Raw genomic sequence first — 8,132 nt, 5'->3', positions numbered from 1 at the left:
TCTAACCACTCGGCCACGGAGATACACTCTTATATTTGAATTTCCAAAGCAAAAGAAAAGATGCAACTCCGTAAGCATAGTATTCCACGTACAGGCATATCCCCCACTACATGCACTGTAAAATAATCATTGAGAAATGTGAAAGAGACAGTTTTAATAAGAGGTCCTTATACTTGCTACAACAAAAATAACGGGTCTTGTAAAAACAAAATTAGAAATGTTTACTTCTTGCTGATACTGCGCTTGACACTCACCAGGTTTATAAGCTCCAAACCAGACCAGAAGTTAATTGTCGTTAATAATTGATTGGTAACTGACCGCGCTCGATGGAAATTTGAGCTGTAGTGGATGATAAGAGACTGTAGTGGATGATAGACTGTAGTGGATAATAGAGACTATAGTGGATGATAGAGATTGTAGTTGTTGATAGAGACTATAATGATTAATAGAGACTGTAGTGCTTGATAGAGACTGTAGTGCTTGATAGAGACAGTAGTGGATAATAGAGACAGTAGTGATTGATATAGGCAGTAGTGGTTAATAGATACTAGTGGTTGATAGAGAATGTAGTGCTTGATAAAGACTGTAGTGGTTGATAGACTGTAGTGGTTAATAGATACTAATGGTTGATAGAGACTGTAATGGATAATAGAGACTGTAATGAATAATAGAGACTGTAGTGGTTGATAGAGACTGTAGTGGTTGATAGAGACTGTATTTAATAATAAAGGCTATAGTGGATAATAGAGACTATTGGATAATAGACTGTAGTGGTTGATAGAGAATGTAGTGGTTGATAGGGACTGTAGTGGATAATATAGACTGTAGTGGATAATAGAGACTGTAGTGGATAATAGAGACTGTAGTGGTTGATAGAGACTGTAGTGGTTGATAGAGACTGTAGTGGTTGATAGAGAATGTAGTGGATGATAGAGACTGTAGTGGATGATAGAGACTGTAGTGGTTGATAGAGACTGTAGTGGTTGATAGAGAATGTAGTGGATGATAGAGACTGTAGTGGATGATAGAGACTGTAGTGGTTGATAGAGAATGTAGTGGTTGATAGAGAATGTAGTGGATGATAGAGACTGTAGTGGATGATAGAGACTGTAGTGGATAATAGAGACTGTAGTAGTTGATAGAGAATGTAGTGGTTGATAGACTGTAGTGGATAATAGAGACAGTAGTGGTTGATAGAGACTAGTGGTTGATAGGGACTGTACTGGTTGATAGGGACTGTACTGGTTGATAGGGACTGTACTGGTTGATAGGGACTGTAGTGGTTGATAGAGACTGTAGTGGTTGATAGAGACAGTAGTGGTTGATAAAGACAGTAGAGAATGTAGTGGATGATAGAGACTAGTGGATATTAGAGACTGTAGTGGTTGCTAAAGACTGTAGTGGATAATAGAGACTAGTGGTTGATAGGGACTGTAGTGGTTGATAGGGACTGTAGTGGTTGATAGAGACTATATTTAATAATAAAGGCTATAGTGGATAATAGAGACTAGTGGTTGATAGAGACTGTAGTGGTTGATAGACTGTAGTGGATAATAGAGACAGTAGTGGTTGATAGAGACTAGTGGTTGATAAGGACTGTACTGGTTGATAGGGACTGTACTGGTTGATAGGGACTGTAGTGGTTGATAGAGACTGTAGTGGTTGATAGAGACAGTAGTGGTTGATAGAGAATGTAGTGGTTGATAGAGAATGTAGTGGATGATAGAGACTAGTGGATATTAGAGACTGTAGTGGTTGCTAAAGACTGTAGTGGATAATAGAGACTAGTGGTTGATAGGGACTGTAGTGGTTGATAGGGACTGTAGTGGTTGATAGAGACTATATTTAATAATAAAGGCTATAGTGGATAATAGAGACTAGTGGTTGATAGAGACTAGTGGTTGATAGAGACTGTAGTGGATGATAGAGACAAGTGGTTGATAGGGATTGTAGTGGTTGATAGAGACTGTAGTGGATAATAGAGACTGTAGTGGTTGATAGGGACTGTAGTGGATAATAGAGACTAGTGGTTGATAGGGACTGTAGTGGATAATAGAGACTAGTGGTTGATAGGGACTGTAGTGGTTGATACGGACTGTAGTGGATAATAGAGACTGTAGTGGTTGATAGAGACTGTAGTGGATAATAGAGACTAGTGGTTGATAGGGACTGTAGTGGTTGATAGGGACTGTAGTGGATAATAGAGACTGTAGTGGTTGATAGGGACTGTAGTGGATAATAGAGACTGTAGTGGTTGATAGAGACTGTAGTGGATAATAGAGACTAGTGGTTGATAGGGACTGTAGTGGATGATAGAGACAAGTGGTTGATAGGGATTGTAGTGGTTGATAGAGACTGTAGTGGATAATAGAGACTGTAGTGGTTGATAGAGACTGTAGTGAATAATAGAGACTAGTGGTTGATAGGGACTGTAGTGGATGATAGAGACAAGTGGTTGATAGGGATTGTAGTGGTTGATAGAGACTGTAGTGGATAATAGAGACTGTAGTGGTTGATAGGGACTGTAGTGGATAATAGAGACTAGTGGTTGATAGGGACTGTAGTGGATAATAGAGACTAGTGGTTGATAGGGACTGTAGTGGTTGATACGGACTGTAGTGGATAATAGAGACTGTAGTGGTTGATAGAGACTGTAGTGGATAATAGAGACTAGTGGTTGATAGGGACTGTAGTGGATAATAGAGACTAGTGGTTGATAGGGACTGTAGTGGTTGATACGGACTGTAGTGGATAATAGAGACTGTAGTGGTTGATAGAGACTGTAGTGGATAATAGAGACTAGTGGTTGATAGGGACTGTAGTGGTTGATAGGGACTGTAGTGGATAATAGAGACTGTAGTGGTTGATAGGGACTGTAGTGGATAATAGAGACTGTAGTGGTTGATAGACACTGTAGTGGATAATAGAGACTAGTGGTTGATAGGGACTGTAGTGGATGATAGAGACAAGTGGTTGATAGGGATTGTAGTGGTTGATAGAGACTGTAGTGGATAATAGAGACTGTAGTGGTTGATAGAGACTGTAGTGGATAATAGAGACTAGTGGTTGATAGGGACTGTAGTGGATAATAGAGACTAGTGGTTGATAGGGACTGTAGTGGATAATAGAGACTAGTGGTTGATAGGGACTGTAGTGGTTGATAGGGACTGTAGTGGATAATAGAGACTAGTGGTTGATAGGGACTGTAGTGGATAATAGAGACTAGTGGTTGATACGGACTGTAGTGGATAATAGAGACTGTAGTGGTTGATAGAGACTGTAGTGGATACTAGAGATTAGTGGTTGATAGGGACTGTAGTGGTTGATAGGGACTGTAGTGGATAATAGAGACTAGTGGTTGATAGGGACTGTAGTGGTTGATACGGACTGTAGTGGATAATAGAGACTGTAGTAGTTGATAGAGAATGTAGTGGTTGATAGACTGTAGTGGTTGATAGAGACTGTAGTGGATACTAGAGATTAGTGGTTGATAGGGACTGTAGTGGTTGATAGAGACTGTAGTGGTTGATAGGGACTGTAGTGGTTGATAGGGACTGTAGTGGATACTAGAGATTAGTGGTTGATAGGGACTGTAGTGGTTGATAGAGACTGTAGTGGTTGATAGAGACTGTAGTGGTTAATAGGGACTGTAGTGGATAATAAACTGTAGTGGATAATAGACTAGTGGATAATAGAGACTAGTGGTTGATAGAGACTTTGATAATAGAGACTAGTGGTTGATAGAGACTTTGATAATAGAGACTGTATTGGATGATAGAAACTGTATTGGATGATAGAGACTGTAGTGGTTGATAGAGACTGTAGAACTTGTTAGAGACTGTAGTGGTTGATAGAGACTACATTTTCACGGTGTTGCTTTTGAAAAATTAATATATCTACTGCTGACTATGATGACTGATTGGTTTAATCGAGTACGTAGGTTACGTTTTACGTTGTTTATTTACCTCATATATACACGAAATCCTAGACTATAAATAGGACATAAGGAAAAAGATACATACTTGAGAACATCAATTGATTTCTAAAAATATTTCCACATTTATCTGCAGCTATAGATTAAAACTCAAATACCATAGTTCACAATATGTAAATAAATTATTCAAAGACTTTCCAACCATGCAGTGAAGTAGAAATGCAATTTAAACGCACTTTAATTGCAATTAAATTTAGAATCCAACTTAACCATACCAGAGACTTACTTTACACATATCTTATGTTCTAATATTTCAGTATTTTGACAATTCAGACTTAATAGTATGAACTGAGCTTTGAGACAGATTTGCCGATTGTTGACAACCATAATAGTACCATCTGTCTCCTTTAACAAACGCCATTTTAACATGCCCTGGCAGGAATATCAGTGATCATTAGAAATATGCATTAAATTAGTTTGGAATGATATAAATAGCACGGCCGTTTTGGGGTGATAAAGTGAACAAGTTCGTTTTGGGCAGGACGTATTTAACCAACCAAGGAATTTATAATAAATTAAGCCTCTGACAAATCATATTCCTGACAGGATATTTACAGTATACGTACATCAGATCTGGAGCATCGACGCGCTTGTTTTCAGGATTACAGCCGATTCACTTAACCGGAGATTTTATATATTAAATGATTGAATGTCCTGTTTTGGTAAAAATGGACATTTGATAAAGTCGGATGAGATACCAGCTTCTTTTTATCAAATCCTTCTGGGGAAAAAATCTGCTATAGACCATAGTAACTACCAGTATTGGTTAATTTGGTCTAAAGAGATGTGTTCTCGGTCGTGGCTCGTGAGTTCGATTCGAGCTAGGGATGTGCGTTTTCGGAATACCTTGCCCTTTCGCTAGTCTTTGAACGACGGTATAAGTAAAGGGCGATGATTTCCGAATGGGACTGTATGTAACGATTCGGAAATGCATCAAAATATTGGTATTCTTGCAGAATTTCTCATGATTTAAATTTGCTGACAATTTCATATTGAAATGGGGAGTTCTGGGCTACATGTATATCTGTTGAAGATTTTTGTATGTATGAAATTATTTGTAAACAACAAATATAAAAACCAAATTTATTCAACTAGTTTACAATTAATCAATTTGTACGCCATATAACAAAATGTCGCGACATTTGAAACACATTCCATAAATGAGCCTGTTAAATTACCTACAACACATATCGTTTGGATATCAAACTAGGTCAAACAAACAGAAAGCATAGAATTTGTGAAATTTAAGATATTACTCTGTCATTTTTCAAGCTTCTCTCCTAACTTTAAAATATTTTAGTGTCTGTGGTACTCAGTATTTGTTCCATTCCTGTAATATCTATATCACCCCTATATTTAGTACAATGTTTTGGATTTATTGTCCCCCACCACAACGTGGAAGGGGGCATAGAAATACCGGTGTCCGTCCGTCCGTCCGTCCCACTTCACTTTGTGGAGGCAACTTCTCAAAAACCGCTCAACGGATTTTGCTCATATGTTGTAGGATTGTTAGTCACCATGTGTAGTTGATCATATTACGCCGCCATTTTGATTCGACAATTCTTACGGAAGTTATGGGACTTTGTTGAATTTGTACATGCTACACTATAGGAACATTCTGTGGACGCAACTCCTCAGAAACCAATCAATGGATTTTGTTCGTATTTGTGGGATTGTTAATCACCATGTGTAGTTGATCACATTTTGTCACCATTTTGATTCGAAAAATTTTACAGGAGTTATGGGACTTTTGTGCTTCAACTTTTTTGCAGTGGTGGGAGACATGGCTGCGTGTAGCAATCTTGTTTTACTATACGATTAAACATTCTTTTTGAAGAATTCATCGATATGTAAACTCCGGACATTTTACTCACAAACTGAATAAAAGTGCGAAGCACTTTTATGTTTAAGTTTGTGAGTAAAATGTCCGGAGTTTACACATCGATAAATTCTTCAAAAAGAATGTTTGATTCTTATAATTCCAATTCATTCACTTTATTAACAATTGGAAAAAATTGAATAGTTTCCCCGCACTATGTTATTTGTTTTCAGGCGTGTATGAATACATCGCGTTTTCGGATTTATTGATGTGTAAACTCTTGTTCAGCTTTATTTTTGTCCAATCAAAACAATTGTAATAAATAACATTGGAATTATATTCGAGTATACATGTATTTTGAATACATATGTATTGAATATTCATATACATAATTAGATATACATATAGTGCACACTATTAGTGAGTGGTATTTGAAGCTTTAATCAGCCTATCCCCCGACGAAGGATATGATTTTTGAAGATATACAAAGTTTCATATGCTCGAACAGTTCATGTGTGAATTGTTTGTTATAATATATACCCAATCAAACACTTACTCTCAAAGTTTCCATCTGTAAGAGAATTATAGTAGTTAGAGTCTATTGACATGTACTACATACATGTATGTTATATTGCATGTGTTCAGCAATGGAGAATAAAAAAGGAAATGCTAGGGGATTCTGCTTTAGTGGGATATAATTTCTATGTTTTAGTACAGGGAACTCTACAGTCAAACAGCCAAATAGATCAAGGAGAACTTGCAAGTTGTAGAACTTGTTTCCAGTCCTTCTGACTTACGAAAATCAAGCCGATCACCTCGATGAAACTGCGATCTGGAATAAATAAAGTCAAGACCGAATCGACGTCGAGACCAAGTGCATTGTGGCAAATCAAGGTCTCTGTGACCGTACTGCGATGCCTCCGATACGCTTTCCTTATTGCCAACCAGCGGCGGATTTTATTGCATTTTATGCTGCGTAGACCGCTACCACATACATGTACAACGTGATCTTATGATGTCACACAGACCTAGAAGACTAGGACGATGTCGATACGCTGTTGTTGAATATATCACGGTTGTAGTACGATTCCTGTACGTAATGAATGTAGACGGAACGTAGTGTGAGCGTGGTACATGTAGATACGTAACTAAAATAAACCGAGTTCACGAATGTGCTGCGCTTTTACTACAAGCATAAAGATTTCACCACAATGCTTCCATGCTGCTTTTCTGGCATTTCTACCCCGCTCTTAATCCGACTTCACCCCGCTTCTAGTGTGAGCGAAGTGCTTCCCGATCACGAAGATTCTACCTCGATTATACTGTGCTGATGAAGACTTCGCCACGTTTCTCACGAGATTTGCCACGTTTTCTACAACGGTTTCATCGTAGTAGAGGAATTAGAATACCGAACTCGAGGATGCGTAACCCGGACGCAGTTTACCCAAGATTGAGCGGAGGTATAAATGTCTTGTTGTTGCGTGCTTGGCAAATACATCAAGAGCAAAATTATTTGGAATTGAAGGAAATATTATAGAAGTTAAAATTAATTGTCAGGAAGAAAAATTATCGCACGAAATAGAGAAATGACTGATGAAATTATCATGGTAGGGGTGTGTTTGAAATGAAGGGTATAATTTACTGCAGATTGATATGTGTTGTAAAAAAAAAAATACAAATATGACTTATAAAAGTAACGGAACGTTATATAATTTTTGTAGTTTTTATCAGCAATTGGAATGAACTTTGAAATATTAATGTTGGCGGTCATTTGTCTTAAATTAATATAGTTAATTAGTGAGAGGGCCAAAGGTTAGTATTGAGGTATATGTTAAATTTTCCATAGAAGCGGTGTCTATGGTCCTTGGTTAAGGTCTCATCCAAAAGACTCGCAACTCTCACTACTTACTCCGCCAGTTTGGCAAAGGAGTTACTACCTGTTTTTACATCTAACCCCCGTTCACACGTTATAGAACCCTCACTGCCACGGCCCGGAGTGTTAAGCAAAGGTCTAAATTTGGGGACGTGAAACAAATTAGCAAAAATTTATCCAGTAAAGATGAATTCAAAATCGAATAAACCACTCAGATTAATTATTTCATATATATATAAAATGTTACATTTAAGATTACATGCATATGTGTAGTAACCTGTGATCCGTGTGTGCTTAGGACATTCTTTGCATTCATCATATTTTTAATGAAATATAATTTCTAATATGCAAATTGCGATTCCCGCAAACATTTATATTTTGTTGTTTCAAGAGGTGTTTCATCCCGGAGACCACTAGTACCGAACAACTATTACGTCACATATAGT

Source organism: Ostrea edulis, chromosome 2 (genome assembly GCF_947568905.1).
Source record: "Ostrea edulis chromosome 2, xbOstEdul1.1, whole genome shotgun sequence".
Taxonomy (NCBI): domain Eukaryota; kingdom Metazoa; phylum Mollusca; class Bivalvia; order Ostreida; family Ostreidae; genus Ostrea; species Ostrea edulis.
This window is presented reverse-complemented; position numbering follows the sequence as displayed.